The sequence below is a fragment of the Monodelphis domestica genome, chromosome 4, assembly GCF_027887165.1.
Source record: "Monodelphis domestica isolate mMonDom1 chromosome 4, mMonDom1.pri, whole genome shotgun sequence".
In the NCBI taxonomy this organism is placed as follows: domain Eukaryota; kingdom Metazoa; phylum Chordata; class Mammalia; order Didelphimorphia; family Didelphidae; genus Monodelphis; species Monodelphis domestica.
In genome coordinates this window covers 315195676-315212348 of record NC_077230.1, presented here as the reverse complement: position 1 = coordinate 315212348, position 16673 = coordinate 315195676, and the positions used below count along the sequence as shown (strand labels likewise).

Here is a 16673-nt window from a genome sequence, read left to right as displayed (position 1 = left end):
CTCTCAATAAATAGGAAGAGAGTAAATCAAGTCAAGCACCCCACCTTCCTCAGGTAAGAATATATTTTGATTCAATGAGAGGTTTGATGAGATGAAAGCTTAGACCACTCTACTGAATCCATCAATCAAAAGTATTTCAACTAGACAGTATAGAAATTCTGCTTGGATTGGTAGACTTGATCATTCCTTGTGGGACTTTGTACAAACCCAGCAAGTTTGAGAATGAACATTAGGGGGTCAAGTGACTTAGACTCAAAGCCTTTCAGTCAACTCTCTGAAAACACAGAGGAGGAGAATTGCAGCCTTGACTTTGGTTTTCTTGGTCTCCATCTTGGTCAGAGGAGGATCTTCTGAACTTTGGAGGGAAGGTCAGAGGGCTCTGATTTTCTCATCAGCCTCCTACTCTCAGAAGCATCCCCAGAACAGCGAATGCATTGTTTGCACTTGGATCTGAGGAAATACTAGACATATAAAAAGATATTTTTATAAAGATAAAAAAAAGCTAGTTTCAGGGTTCTAAGGAGCCAAGAAAAGAAGCTGCACCATGTTGAAAGGAAACCCTCTACTACAAAGGAGAGAAAAAGAATTTTAGCATATAGGGCCAATAATTTACCCCGTTGACACATATGCTTGCTAAAACTGAGTCCATTTCCCCCTTAAGTGTTTATGTACTCAGGAAAAGTGTGTCATAGACTTTAGAAGGGCAGCTATTCTTTTTTTTTTTTAACCCATAAATTATTGTTTTCAAATATTGGTTCCAAGGCAGAAGAACACTAAAGGTGAGGCACTGGTGGTTAAGAGACTTGCCAGGGTCACACAGCTAGGCAGTGCCCTGAAGAGAGATAACTTCCAATCCTACCAAGATTAACCTTAGATTCCTGAAGGGAGATCCCATTAACCTTGTTTTGGAGACCTGGCATGTGATTTTAAGAGGGGATTGTGAGAACAGCGTTAGAGGTGTCAAATGTGCCATTTCTATACTTTCAAGTATAGCTTGAACTGGATTAAAATGTAACTGGAAAACACTTATCAATAGTATTTCATTTTAAAACTAAGTCAATATGTGGCCCACGTATCCTTATGCATGATTTATCGGCTCTCATTTCTATCTGAAGTTGATACCACTACTTTGGAGTATCTGCCACTTAATGATAACTTTTTTTTGTTATTGATATAAAAAGTTCTGTAGGTGAATGCACATATGATCTTCGGAGATTCCATTATGAGGACCTGGAAGTGGAGGGACAGGGGATAGAATAATGAGACAAATAACTGGAAATGGCTAAAGGCAAGAAGTATGGACCAAGAGATGCTTAGGTTTAGGTGGCAAGCAGAGTAGGCTGGAGAGAAGATGGTATGAAGGACCTGGAACTTGAGTTGAATCAGTGGTAGCATATGCGGAGGTCTAATCTGGGCTGAGATCTTAGGGAAAGATAAGAATTCACAAGGTTATTTATTGATAGAAGATCCAGGAATAGGAATACCCAATGAAGGGGGTGTCAGAAGGCTTTCAAGGAGTACAGTTATAGTCAAGACTCAGCATCCAAACCTACATACTATCTGGAAAAGACTTTATTGCTTCATGGTCTTATAAGGCTGAGAAAGACTGGCTAGGCAATCTTAGAAGTGAAGCAAGTTGAAACTTGGAAACCAGATTTTTCATAACTTTAGTGTTGGAAAGGACCTAAAAGGTCATCTAGAGTCTCCAGGTATCCTTAACTTAGAGTTCATTAACTTAAAAAAAAGAGAATTATATATTAACATAATTGGTTTGTTTGTAATATATATATATATATTATATAATTATACAATTAAAAACATTATTCTAAGAAAGGGCCAATAGGTTTCAACAGAATTCCAAAAATGTCCATGACACAAAAAAGATTAAGAGTCCTTCTCTTTTAATTTACAGATGAGAAAACTGATATCCAAGGAAGTTAAATAATTTGTCCAAAGTTACACAGGTAGTAAATAGGAGGATAGGGATTTGAACTCAGATTCTACAGTCCCAAGTTCAATGTTCTGGTTTCCACATTATACTTTTCTGTTAAAACCATCCAAGTCAAACATTGTGATCTATATCAGCTTGTAATTGGCCAACCCATAGAGAGTTTGGTGCAATGAATAGAGACCAGAGTTCAAATCCAGTCTTACATATTTACTAGCTGTGTAACCCTGAGCAAGTAATTTACTTCTGTTTGTCTCAGTTACCTAATCTGTCAAATAAACTGGGGAAAGAAATGGTAAACCACTCCAAGAAAACTTCAAGAAATCACAAAGAGTTGGACAACTAAAAATGACTAAACAATAGAATTTGTATTATGTGATTCCTTGAACTCTTGTAAATAAAATAGTTGATGCAAAACATCTGGCCAAGAGCTTTTGGTCTTCCTTCCTTCTTTCTTTCCTTCTTTCCTTCCTTTCTTCCTTCCTTCCTTCCTTCCTTCCTTCCTTCCTTCCTTCCTTCCTTCCTTCCTTCCTTCCTTCCTTCCTTCCTTCCTTCCTTCCTTCCTTCCTTCCTTCCTCTCTTTCTTTTTCTTTACATTTTGTCTAAGAATTGAGGACAAAGTATTGGTTACAAGGCAGAAGAATGGAAAGGTCTAAGCAACTGGGATTAAGTGATTTGCCTAGGGCCATACAGTTAGGAAGTGTTGGAGGTCAGATTTGAACTCATGACTCCATGTCTCCAGGCCTGGCCCTTTATCCACTGAGCCATCTAGCTGCCCCACAGAATCATATTTCTAACAAGTCTATTTATGATTCTTCCTGAAACTCAATATGTCCCCAAACTAAGCTACCACCATTTTATCTCCTCTTTGGATGCGGATGTTCTAGCTCTTCCATTTTCCATAAAAACAGAAAGAATTGGGAATAGTTAGGAAATTAAATGTGAAGGACTATAAAACAGATCATTGTTCCCAGCTGAACTAGGGGCTTGGGTCCAGATCAGACTGTAAGCCTGAATGCACCCTTTGGTTTGGTTTTGATGGAGTGGAAAAGAATATCATCCCAGATTTCCAAAGATACCTTTAGCTCACAAACATACATGTTGCCGTCTGTCAAAAATTCTTAAAAGTCATGTAGTGCTCAGGTGGAGGTAATGCTAATGATCTGATTGCCATTGTACAGTGGCATTTGGGGAAAGCAATCTCTTTAATAAGGCAGCAAGGAGTAAAAAATGAATGCCTTATTCAGGCCAGTGCATGTAGCAGTTTATACTGCTGTGAGAGCTTTTTGTTTTTCTCTGGCATGTAGATGCACAGGCTTTGATGTTAGAATTTTGGCTCATTAATAACTAATTTACATTTCCCAGACAGCAAATTGTGATCTGACACAAATTTATAAAAAAAAGCTCCAAATGGCAAAACTCTCTTCTACAATGAGTCCTTTGTGAATTTTTTTTAAAACCCAAGGAGTTTGTGATTAAAATTTTAATACAATCATTGCAGTCTCCTGGGCTACTAAAAAATAAAGCACCATCTTATTTCCTGTCTCTCAAAGAACATGACAACTGGCTGCTCCATGTAGCTACTTGAAGGGCTGGAACTGCTTTTTCATCAGCTCTGAGTCCCAGATAAAATAGGATGTCCTCCTCGGATTTAAAGAGCAACACAGGCGGAGAGCTTATAATGGTAGTGGTAGGTACTCCTTTCCAAGATGCTTCTAGAACAACACCTCTTACCTTCTGTCTTAGTAGTTATACTAAGTATCGGTTCCTAGACAGAGCAGTAAAGGCTAGGCAATTGGGGTTAAGTGACTTGCTCAGGGTCTTACAGGTAGGAAGTCAGTAGGAAGGAAATCTGAACTCAGGACTTTCTGTCTCTAAGCCTGGCTCTCTTATCTGCTGAGCCACCTAGTTGGCACCCTTACAATGCTTCTTCAGGATAATGAAAGGTTCAAATAATAAATAACCTTTAGAAGAAGGCAAATCCTGGGGGCAGCTGGGTAGCTCAGTGGATTGAGAGTCAGGCCTAGAGACTGGAGGTCCTAGGTTCAAATTTGACCTAGAACACTTCCTAGCTGTGTGACCCTGGGCAAGTCACTTGACCCCCATTGCCTAGCCCTTACCACTCTTCAGCCTTGGAGCCAATACACAGTATTGGCTCCAAGACAGAAGGTAAGGGTTTAAAAAAAAGAAAAAGGCAAATCCTAAAAGAGATACAACCTATGGTCTCAGAGAACAAGGTATCCAATGGGGCATATGGACTACTTTCTCTCTGTTCAGTTAATTCGATTTTGCTTGTCACTTTCTGAGAAGACTTCTTATCTCTTCTTGTAGACACAGTTATTTGCACGTTGTCTTTCCCAATAGAATAAAATCTTCTGGAGGTCAGGGTCTATATTTTCCACCTTTCATTATATCCTCAGTACTTAAAACAGTGGCTAGCAAATAGCAGGCGCTTGATAAATATTTGTTGAAATTTAATTTAATTGAGGAAACATTTACTGAACTGTCTGTTCTCTGTTCCATGAAGGCTTTCATGACCTCCCATCTGGACATGATTTCTTCCTCATCTTATCTTAGAACACTTTATATTCCTTTCATGTATTTCGATTCTAATTTGTGGTAGAGAGAGTTTCCTCATGGGGAACTCCCTCTATACTAATGAAATCATGGGTCCAGGCTCTTACGGTGGGAAAATAGAGGAAGTGAATGCTGATGACGATTGCTGCTTTTCTTTTGAGGAGTTTTGTGGTAAAAGGAAGAAGGGATAATGATTGCGATAAAAATAAACCTCAATTAGATTTGGTATACTTATATCCTTAAGTGTCATTATATTCCTATTATTGAGAGTTCTGGGCCTGATCAGAGAGATTGTCTTTGCATACTTCTTGGTGCACATTAAATGTTTAATAAATGCCTGAAATGCATGCCCCGCAGAACTTAAAGGGCCTTTCTGAAGGCTCAGCATTATGTGACGGGGATGAGGGGAACATGACATAAGTCTTTCAGCAAGGCTCCTTCCCTGGGCCGTTTCATTCCTTCTCTTCTAAGGCTTGGTCCTATTAAGTTACTCTCTGCATAGGAAAACAGTAGAAGGAATGGCTGGCCGTCCCCTTGCCTATGTGGAACAGAAACACACCCAGAAATGAAAAGATTTTTAAAGCAACACCACTTGAAGAGAGATTGAAATGGTCACAGCGTGGGCTAAATTGACTGCATGCAGAGAATCCACAAGCTACCCCAGTTCCCTATATTATTTTAATAACAGGAAGAATGTATTTGGAATGCTAGGCAAAGATCTCCCCACCAGGATATGATCCTGGTTTCTAACTCATCTGTTCTTGCTTTTTCAAATAAACTTCGTATGAAGTGAATTGACTATTTTTCTTGGTCTCTATTCCGCAGTCTTCATCTATATATTCAGTATATTAAAAAAAATATACTTTCAGATTTTCTTCCCCTCCTTTCTAGTAAACAAGAAACCTTCCCAGTGTGGCAAACGCCATGGAAAATCACTAGAAAAACTGCAATTCTGTTTAATGTGGTCTGTAGCTCAGATGAAAAGATCCATTCCTCAGAGGGCTTCCAAGCCCCTTTTCTGTCTGAGCACCAGGGCCTACCAGAGCAGATGATGGTCTAGAGTTAGGGCCCTTGGATTGTATTTGGGGCCCCGTATTTTAATATTTGGGAAGTGGAGATGATCATCTCTGTCTCCTGCCTGCTTCACGGAATTATCCTGAGGACTGGTGAGAGTGTCTGGGAACTGTTTTGATCACCACCACCAAACAGTAGTGTATACATACACCAAAATGCACAAGCTTCTTCTATGCATGGATGCACGTACACACAGATAGTATATTCAAGTATAATAATTACAGTCTTCCATAAATATTTTTTGCATTTAAAAAATACCTTTACCATGACAGTGGCTTATTTTATCCTCCCAAATTTCTTTCATTTCATATTGCATTTGGCTATCTTCCCAGTCATAGGGGGCTAGACTGAATTTTCTCTGAAAACTGTCATTTTTATCCCAGGCAAATGAGGCCTTAAACCTTTTGGTTCTTATAATCAAAATCTCTTCCTTAGTCTAGAGCATCAGGGAGGTTATAGTGCTCCCATTCTCCATGCTAGGTTACTGTTCTAGAGTCCACTTCTAAACCAGGGGGTCTTTACTGATTTTGTGTCATGGACCCCTTTGGCAACCTTTGAAGTCTAGAGATCCATTTCTAGAATAATGTTTTTTTTTAATAAATAAAAAAAAATATTTAAGATTACAAGCTGGGTGTTATACAGTTATATTGATATTTAAAAATATTAAATATTATTTAGTATTAAAGTATTAAAAACATTTAAAAGTTTGCTGTTAAGACCCCAACTCTAGAGTCATCTGTTCACTTGGTCATGTTTTAATAAATCGAGGATCTACAATTTGCCCTACTCACAGTCCTTTCATTGATTCTGATCTCACTTTCTTAATGACCCAGTCGATGATGGTCCCAAGAGCAGTTGAGGCTGAAAAAGTAGTCAATGACAGATCGTCTTTATGAACTTGGCTAGGCTACTTCTCAAAAAGTCAACCATATAGTTTTTCACTGGGCCTACACTCAGAACCATTCTAGTTTGATGGAATGTGCTAGAACTGAACTTCCCTTAATATTGTTTTTGAGGATATAGAGCATGTCTACATAAGAATGATCCACCAAAGGAGGCTTTATGCACCTGTAACCATTATTTATTTCTGTCACTGGTTGAACACTTTTATCATTTGGATAATATGAATAACTTTGACTTCTAAATAATGCTTTAAAGTTTTCAAAGCTCTATGTGACTTTGGGCAAGTCATTTGACCTTAGTGTTAATTTCTTCATCTTCAAAAAATGAAGAGGTTGTGCTAGATGACTTCTTAAGATCCCTTGCTAGAAATCTGTCCTTCTATGATCTTACTTGAACCTCTAAATAATCTTGAAAAGTGGCTACAATAAACATCATTATCCTCATTTTACCCTTGAGGAAGTTGTTGTTTAGTCATGTTTTAGTTGTGTCTTTCTCTTCTTGGCCAAGATATTGCACTTTGCCATTTTCTTTTCTAGCTCATTTTATAGATAAAGGAAACCCATGCAAATAAGGTTAAGTGACTTGCCCAGAGTTCAAAGCTAAAAAATGTCTGATGACTAATTGTACTCAGGAAAATGAGTTTTCCTGGTTCTAGGTCCAGAACTTTATCCACTGTGCCACCCAGCTCCCCATCCTGGAAGAAATGGAGGTGCAAAAGGGCAAGTAAGTTGCAGGGTCAGGAAGCTAAAAAGAGTCAGAGAAAAAAAGCAAACTTGAACTCTGGTCTATCTGATTCCCAGTTTAACTCTATTCATGATACCAGATTTCCTTTCTCATTTATAGCACTTTTATAGTTATAATTCCATTTTATTCTCAACTATCCCTGTGAACTAAACAAAACAACTACTAGTATCCCCATTTTATAGATAATTAGCTAACACCTTGGTAATTTGTTAAATTATTGGCAGAGAAGGAATTACAACCCAAATCTTCTAATTCTTGAATCATTTCAATTCAATAAGCATTTAGTAAACTAATAACCATTTTTTAAAAAAATAAATAAATGTTGAATTATTAAATGCCAGGTATTTTGCTAGGAATACAATGAAAAAATCAAATTTGTCCTTGACCTCAAGAAGTTTCTATTATCTTTGGTGGAAATAACACGTACATCCACAAATTAAAAAAAAAAATAAAGTCAGGATGAAGAAATTGAGGGAAGACTTATAGTAACTAGAGGGTAAGGGATCAGGAAGGAGTATTTTGCAGCTAAATATTTATAATTGACTTCCATCATCTCCTCCAAAATGTATGCTGGATATACTTTTAAGTTTAATCTATATTACTACTATTTTCTTCATCTTTTCTGAAGTCCACACAGTTTTAATAAAACTATTATGTAGCACTAGCTAATTTCTGAGGTATAAATGTTCACAGTGAAAATTTAACAATCAGCTTTCAAGAGCTGACTCTGTAAGCTGGTTCTAGTACACTCTTGCAAAAACCCTCATGTAGTAAGCCTCAGCCTTAAATGGGATTAAGGTATTTGAGAGTTAAAGGTGAGGGGAGAGAACATTCTAGGGAGGAAATAATAGATGATCTACCCCAAAAGATAGCCTGGAGCCAGACTGTGACAGGCTTTAAAAGTAGAACAAGGGAGTTCACATATTATCTTAGAGGGTCTAGGGAGCCACTGAAGCCTTTGAACAGGGAAGTGTTTTGATCAGATCTGTGTTTTAGTTGTATCTGTTAGGGAACTCAGTGGGTTGGAAGAGGGATAGTTTAGAGGAAAAGAGAGAACAATTAGGCAGCTTCTCCTGTAGTCTGAGGGGGTTGGTGATGAGGGTCTAAACTAAGGAAGTAGCCAAGTGAGTAGGGAGAAAGGAACAAATGTAGATGATACGGAAATGTCTGATCGACAAGACTTGGCAACTGATTGTATATGGGGAATCTAGAAAGTGGGAAAGAGAGTTAGAAATTAAAAATGACTTCTAAGTTGTCAACCTGGGTGTCTGGAAAGATGGAGGTCCTCTCCACAGAAATAGGCCATTTAGGAAGAATGGTGGTATTTTGGGGGCAAACCATAAGTACTAATTTTGATGCCTGTGAGACTACCAAATGGATATGTCAAGCAGACAGGTGGTGTTTCTAGATGAACAATAATAACTAATATTTATCTAAATCTCCTATATGACAGACACTGTGCTAAGCACTTTATAATTTGAAACCGAAGCAAACAGATATGAAAGGATTCATTCAAGGTTGCCTAGCTTTAAGTATCTGAGTCTGGATTTGAATTCAGGTCTTCCTGACTCCATATTCGTGTTCCATCTATTATGCCACCTAACTGTTTTAGCCGTGTTCATACTGTAAAAAATAGACTGGAATACAGGACTACAATCCCCATGAGCCTTTGCTCCACTTCCCCAGAATGCCTTGTAATCTCACCTGGGCCGAGATGGAGAAGGTATTTAAGCTGATTGAAAGGCTTTTGAGGGGGCTCTCTTGGCTCTTTTTGGACTTCCGTTTTGGAGCAGGTGGTCTCTTGCGTGATGTGAGGTTATTTTGTCTAGGCCTCTGGCCTAGGCACATGTTTCTTACTTGTATATTCTTTAATCTTTAACCTTTAATAAACCTCTAAAAAATATAATACTTCTTGCAGAGAGAAACTAATTTCTACCTGCCTCAGATGCCTCAGTCTCCCCATATTCCCTAAATTTTAATCTTTACAATACAATTTTCTTTCCATCGGTATTCATAGAAATTGTCACTTAAATTGTCAAAACTCAAAATTCTTTACTTTTCAAAAAGTACAAATGCCAGGCATTGGGTTCCTCTAGAGAAACAGGGCAGCTTGTTTTGGTGGTGGTCTGTCTTGATTTGGCAGGCTGGGTCCAAAACAAGAAGATACTAAAAGCTTGCTGAAGGGAGGGTCACATTTTCAAGTCCTGTTCTTTTGACCCTGGCTTATCTGGAGGTGCTTCTGGACAAATTAGAAAGCTGAGGAATACCGTCTGAGAAACAAGAAGGCAGCAGTGAATATTATCCTAGATTGTGTCCCCAGCTAAGTACGGGGCATCTGGGAATGCGATCGTGGCATGTGATAATAGTGGACTGGGAGGGGGTGGCTGCTGTCACCACATTCTTGGCTTTCACAAGGTTACTCAGTTGCCCAGAGACCTGAATGCCTGAGACATTTGGGTCAAAGCTGGATGAGTGGCCACCTTAGCTAAAAGATGCAGTTGGGCTCCCTATTATAATTTAATTGGGGTCACGGGCCTTTTGCAGGGTGATGATACTTTGGGGGTTTCCCCTTGTGCACCTGTTTCATTAGGCTTTAAGAGTCATAGGATGGAGCTGAAAGGGAAATTCTTGAACCTTCTCTATGCCATGGTTAGGCAAGGGGTGGGACTGCTCTGGATTTTAAGGCATGGTTTAGATTGCTGTGAAGATGTGCTTAATTGCCCCAGACATTTTCCCTTTGACACATGGCAGCAATGTGGCCCTGCTGTTCCACTCAATCACGGCCAGTCTTAGGGTCAGGATTCCTTGGAGGAACAGTCAGGCTAAATCTTGAGGCTATGTATTTATTCCGGGCAACAACTAGGAAGCATGCTGGGCATGGAACATTAATGGCTATTCACAGCAAAGGGCCTCCCTGGACCTGATTTTCAAGTCATCAGTTAGGTCAGTCTGGTATTTCTGGGAGAAATTCACTAAGAATTTCTTCTTTCTCCTCTTTCCCTCATTTCCCTGATGTAAAAATAAGAGATTAGATAATTAATTCCTTTTGGTTCAATCTGCCTAAAGACTAGACCACTCTCAGGGTTTGTTCTCTGCTTTAGTTGGTTCATTGAATACAACTAATTCATTGATCTCTTTTTTATTTTTATAATGAGAAATATTTACTAAAGCTCAGAGATTTTCTTTTTTTTTTTCTTTCTCTTTTCTTAGACCCTTACCTTCCATCTTGGAGTCAAGACTGTGTATTGGCTCCAAGGCAGAAGAGTGGTAAGGGCTAGGCAATGGGGGTCAAGTGACTTGCCCAGAGTCACACAGCTAGGAAGTGTCCAAGGCCAGATTTGAACCTAGGACCTCCCCTCTTTGGGCCTAACTCTCAATCCACTGAGCCACCCAGCTGCCCCCTGCTCAGAGATTTTCTTACAGTTTTAGGAGTACAACTCACACGACATTCTTTTTGGACCATCTTTCTGCTGAAAATTTATTTTCATTTAGAACGAACCTAGATGGTCTGGGAATCAAGGCTTTTCTTTTAGTCTCAGAATAAATTTGTTTTGTGTGGAAAGACTTGGTAGTAGAAGATGTGGGTTAGGGGCAACTATTAAGCTCAGTAGAGGACCTGAGTTCAAAATCTAGCCTCAGTTGCTTCTTAGCTGTGTGACCCTGGGCAAATCACTTACCTCCAATTGTCTAACCCTTACCATACTTCTCCTTGAAACTGTAGTATCAATTCCAAGAGGGAAGGGAAGGATTAAAAAAATGTGGTTTCTGACTCTGGTTTTACCATTCTGTGTGGCCTTTGGTAAATCTCTTAAACTCTTAGTGAATAGATTTCCTCACTTGCCAATTGGGAAGATTAGGTGAGAAGCGACCCTAGTTTTTTCTAGCTGTTTTGGAACAGTTTTCTACCTCTTCCCCCAGCTCAATCATATTCCTCTGGCTGCAGTACAGCTTCTCCATATCTAAGGTGTGAAATGCAGAACTGAAAGTCATATTTTTGATGCGTGATCATGGTAGAGGACTCTAGCTACTATAATTTATCCTGCCATGGAAGCATTGCTTTTATGAATTCAGCTTTGTTCCATGTCCAGTCTTCTCAAGGTGATGTTTTAGTCTTAGTATAGAACTTTACATTTATTCTTATAAAATTTCATATAATTAGATTTGAGCCATTATTCTAGTCTGTTGAAAAGCGTTTGGATCCTGACACCTATCATCCAATGTATTAACTATCCCTCCTAGTTGTTTGTCCTATGGAAACTTGATAAGTGTGCTATGTATGCCTTCCTCCTAGTTCTTTATAAAAATGCTCCGAATAAAGTTAAGGACAGAGCTCCGGAGTCCACCTTTGATCAAGCTGATATCAATTCATCAATCCCAATTGTTTGTATCTAGTCATGCAACCAGTTCCAAAACGATCATAAGGTGTTGTCATTCAGCCCACACTTGTTTGTTTTGTTCACAAAGATATCATGGCTAAATGATCCTGGCTTCAAATCTAGACTCAGACACTTCTTAGCTCTGTGACCCTAGACAAGTCCCTTAATCCCAGTTGCCTAGCCCTTATGGTTCTTCTGCCTTAGAACTGATATTTAGTATCAATTCTGAGACTGAAGGTAAGGGTTTTTACAAAAAAAAAAATAGGGGCAACTTAAAATGATATAAAACCTTTCTTTCTTTGTAGCTTTACTTTTTACCTTTTCTGTTCCTCACATCACTATTTTCTTTGCCTCCTCTATTTGAAACTTTGAATATCTTTGACTTTTTTGTTGTTCATGTCCTCTATCCAGGGAGGTATCTATTTCTACCAAATCTTCCTTCACAGTCTCTCAGATCTATTTCTTCTTTTCCACTTCAGCCTCTCTAATTTTATTTCTCATCACTTCAATCTGGGAACCTGGACTGTGCAAGGACTTGAGGCTCAATTGAAGGAACTAAGGATGTATATCCTAGAAGAGTGAAGACTTAGGTGGGAACGTGATACCTGTCTGAGTATTTAAAGATTTGGAAGAATTAGATTTGTTCTGCTTAAGAGAAAGGAGTAAAGATTGCAGTAACAGATGAAAGGAAAAACCTCTGAGCACTTAAAGCTGCCTGAACATGAAATGGATTATGTGGGGAGGTAGTGCATTCCCCTTCCCTGGAAGTCTTCAAGTGGTGATTCTATGATGACTTGTCAAGTACCCTGTCAAAGGCATTGCCTAGATACATACTGAATGAGAACAATGAACGACTCCCTGATAACTTGTGAGCCATGCCTGAGTTACTGAAACGTCCTCCTAAATGTGTCTTACCTTGACTCTTTCTCCTCTTCCATTCTAGGTTATAATTGTGAAAATATCACTTAAACTTGTCCCATTTTCACTCAAGATGCTATAGTAATTCACTGTTGTCTAGAGCAACTAGGAAACATGCTATATAGAGTACTGGACTTGGAGTCAGGAAGACCTGAGTTCAAATCTTGCCAGAGACACTTACCAGCTTTGTGAATCTCTCCTCCTCAGTTCTTTCATCTGTAAAATAGAAATAATAAAAGCACTATTTCAGAGGATTATGGTAAGAGTCAAAAGAGATAACATATATGAGGAGATGTGCAAATTTTAAGTCCCTCGGTAAAGGCTACCTGTTATTATTGGAGGAGCAGTATGGCATTGTGGACAGAGTTGTGGATTCTGAGTCAGGAAAGCCTGAGTTCAAATTCCACCTTTGGCATCTTTGGCAAGTCACTTAATCTCTTAGATTCCCCAGTCTCTTTGTCTGTAATGTGGATGATAAAGTGAGGATCGTACAATGTATGAAAATTGCTTTATAATCCTTGAAACATTATATATGTGCTACTTACTATTATTAGAGAGCAAAGCTCAGACACTCCAGAGTGGTATTCAACATTATGATGATAATTTTTTATAGATGAATTAAAATCATTTTTCTATAATACCTTATCAGCTATAACACAGATATACACTTTTTACTTTATTTTTTTCTTTTCAATTGAAAACTTTAAATTAATTAATTAATTTAGAATATTTTCCCATGGTTACATGATTCATGTTCTTTCCCTCCACTCTCCCTGTAGCCAACATGCAATTCTACTGGGTTTTACATGTGTCCTTGATCAAGACCCATTTCCATATTATTAATATTTGCACTAGGGTGATTGTTTAGAGGCTATATCCCCAACAACCCATGTGATCATGCAGTTGTTTTTCTTCTGTGTTTTTACTCCCACAGTTCTTCCTCTGGATGTGGATAGTGTTCTTTCTCATAAGTCCCTCAGAATTGTCCTGGGTCATTGCATTGCTGCTAGTAGAAAAGTCCATTACATTTGATTGTACCACAGTATATCAATCTCTTATGTATAATGTTCTCCTGGTTCTGCTTTTTTTATTCTGCATCAATTCCTGGAGGTTGTTCCAGTCTCCATGGAATTCCTCCACTTTATTATTCCTTTGAGCACAATAGTATTCCATCACCAACATATACCACAATTTGTTCAGCCATTCCCCAGTTGAAGGGCATCCCCTCATTTTCCAATTTTTTGCCACCACAAAGAGCTCAGCTATGAATATTCTTGTACAAGTCTTTTTCCTTATTATCTCTTTGGGGTACAAACCCAGCAGTGCTATGGCTGGATCAAAGGGCAGACAGTCTTTTATCACCCTTTGGGCATAGTTCCAAATTGCCCTCCAGAATGGTTGGATCAGTTCACAACTCCACCAGCAATGAATTAATGTCCCCACTTTGCCACATCCCCTCCAGCATTCATTACTTTCCTTTGCTGTCATGTTAGCCAATCTGCTAGGTGTTAGCCAGTCTTCTAGTACACACACATATTTATATATCATCTTTTCATAGAACATTTTCAAATGGATGAAGCACTTTCCTTACAACTCTGTGAAGTAGGCAAGAAGGGTTGTATTAAGTCATTCTATGGAAAGGTAATTGAGGCTCTGAAAGATTACATAACTTGTTCAAAATGGCATGACTGTTAATTTGTGAGCTGAGACATGAGTATTAGGTTTTTGACTTTAAGTTTAGTGTTCTTTACTTTAGAGCCTAACCCTACTTTTGTTTAGTCATCTCAGTTGTGCCTGACTCTTTGTGACCTCATTTGGGGTTTTCTTGGCAAAGAAATCGAAGTAGTTTGCCATTTCCTTCTCTCTCATTATACAAATGAGGAAACTGAGGCAAACAGGTTTAAGTGACTTGCCCAGGGTTCCACAGCTAGGAATTGTCTGAGGCCAAATTTGAACCCAGGACTGTCTGTCTCTTGGTCTGGCTTTCAATCCATTGAGCTACCTAGCTGTTCTCTTTTACTCCCATTCTTGAGATGCTCAAAGATATTTCCTTTAATCATGATAGGCCTGTCTTTCTAGTCTGTCTTTGGCTTTTAATACAGATACAGATAGTGCCCTCAGCTGATCTCAGAATAATACTTCAAAGTTACTGACTCTTCATGACGTAATTTGGAGTTTTCTTGGTAAAGATACTGGAATGGTTTGACCATTTCCTTCTCCAGCCCACTTACGGATGAAGAAACTGAGGCAAACAGGGTTAACTGATTTGCTCATGATCACACTGCTAGTAAGTGTTTGAGGCTGGATTTGAACTCATGAAGATAAGTCTTTCTGACTCCAGGCCCCCAGTGTTTTATATATATATATATATATTGCACCATCTAGCTTCCTCAGTGAAAGAATGGAAAGTTGAACATCCTCCTGATTCTTTGAAGGGTGTAAGGTCTTTCCTTAGTCAATGGGTGGAGGGATGGGGAAGGAGTTCTGGTCAAGGCCCAAGGCAAGGTCTCTACTCCTCAACTTTTCCTTCCTCCTGAGTCTCAGGGTTGCTCTTCAGGCCTTTGTTAGAAAGCCACACATATTCTATTTTCTCGAATCCTTTTGATTCCAGCTAACTTAATGCTTTTACACAAGACCCAGATAATGGAATGAAATCCTGTAGCCAACTGGAAAAGACTTCTCCTTTTGCCATAATTTCACTTAATCAAATGAATTTCTATGACTTTTGCCATTAAGTATAAAGCCTATGATTTAAATCAACTAATTGGACATCTTTCTTACCACTTAACTTTAAGTGGAATGGGGGTTATTGTGAGTAAATACCATTTAGCACACACCCATATAGGCTTTTTTGCAATCTTTAAATATCACACTGTACATCAGGATAAACATACTGCAAAGAGAAGATGTCAAAAATGTTCAAAGTGATTTCAAATGCTCTTTTAGTTAAGTGGTTGATTATCAAGAATGGACAGAAAAGGAAAGGGGAATCAAGGGTGTTGCATTTTGGCTACGCTGATTTTAAGATCTATGGGGAGATGGTCTTGGAGTCTTAAGAACACATTTTTATATTTACCACTCTCCAGGTTTTAATAGAAAAAGTTGTTTTTGTTGAAGAAGGAAAGAAACCATCTTGTCCATTTCGATGATATCCATCTATGGTACTTCGAATTCTCTTTCTTGTATACATTTGGGTCTGAAGCTCCATGTTCCTGTCTCTTTCATCCCCAGGGCCAACCATCACAGAAGGGATTTTCTTGGATAAAACATAAATGGCATACAGAGATGCCTTTCCCAGTATCCTATGCATAGTACAATATCATTTTATAGATGAAACTTGCCTGGAGGTACAAAGTAAAGGGAAAAATGATTGTGCCACACTTCATGTTTTTGCAGTGATTTTTCAAAATATTCTAAAAAATCAAACCAAACCAAGCACTACTGTTACCTGTCATAGACTCAAAACTGCCTTCTTCTACTGTCAAATGTATGCTAATATATGATGCTTTTTAGCAAATGAGTTTCAGGGACTCACTCAGCAATGCTTCAGTTGAACCAAAAAGGCTTCAAAGGCTTTGAAATGCTCTAAATGAGACTTTGAAGAGGAAGCAGTAGCACAGGGATGAGAGGAAGCTCACACCTATCTTGCTTCTACTGTATTATTTCAGTCTTCATTTCCAGCTGCAAAGCAAACAAGGCCCCCTGGTGCCCTGATTTTCCTCCCCACCCCCATCTTATCTTCATAGAGCAGAAGGGCTAAATTTCCAGTCAAGCCTAATGCATACAGAAGTAGGCAGGTCCATTATCTATTTACCCACCTGAGAGCTTCCCCTTAGTTTACTTTAGTTATTGCTTATAATGTGTGAGATCCCCATCATGCTGAGGGGAAAACTGAGTCCCAGAGAGAAGCAGTTAGTTTGTCCATACACACAGTGAAACTATTATATTACCAGAACAAGGGTTTCTGGTTCTGAAATGAAGTCACTGTGTGGCTTTAGGTGAGTCCCTAACTTCTTTGAATCATCGTTTCCTCATCGTCAAATGAAATCATTGGACTGGATGGTCTTTATGGTCCAGTGTAGCTCTTGCCTGATTCTAATCCTCATTAGTTATAATTAATTATATTATTATGT

At 38.7% G+C, this 16673-nt stretch overlaps 1 long non-coding RNA gene across 2 annotated transcripts; it reads right to left on the bottom strand.

Moving 5' to 3' along the window:
- Positions 1-7910: 7910 nt before the first annotated feature.
- LOC130453821 (uncharacterized) lies at positions 7911-16202 on the bottom strand. 2 transcript variants are annotated; one of them, XR_008911408.1, is made up of 4 exons: positions 15617-16202; positions 12867-13000; positions 12722-12756; positions 7911-9516 (listed from the first exon to the last, which is right to left on the bottom strand). It is a non-coding gene; the product is annotated as an uncharacterized LOC130453821 (long non-coding RNA). The 2 variants fall into 2 exon arrangements; XR_008911407.1 differs by having other exon boundaries at positions 7911-12756.
- Between the last annotated feature and the right edge of the window lie 471 nt (positions 16203-16673).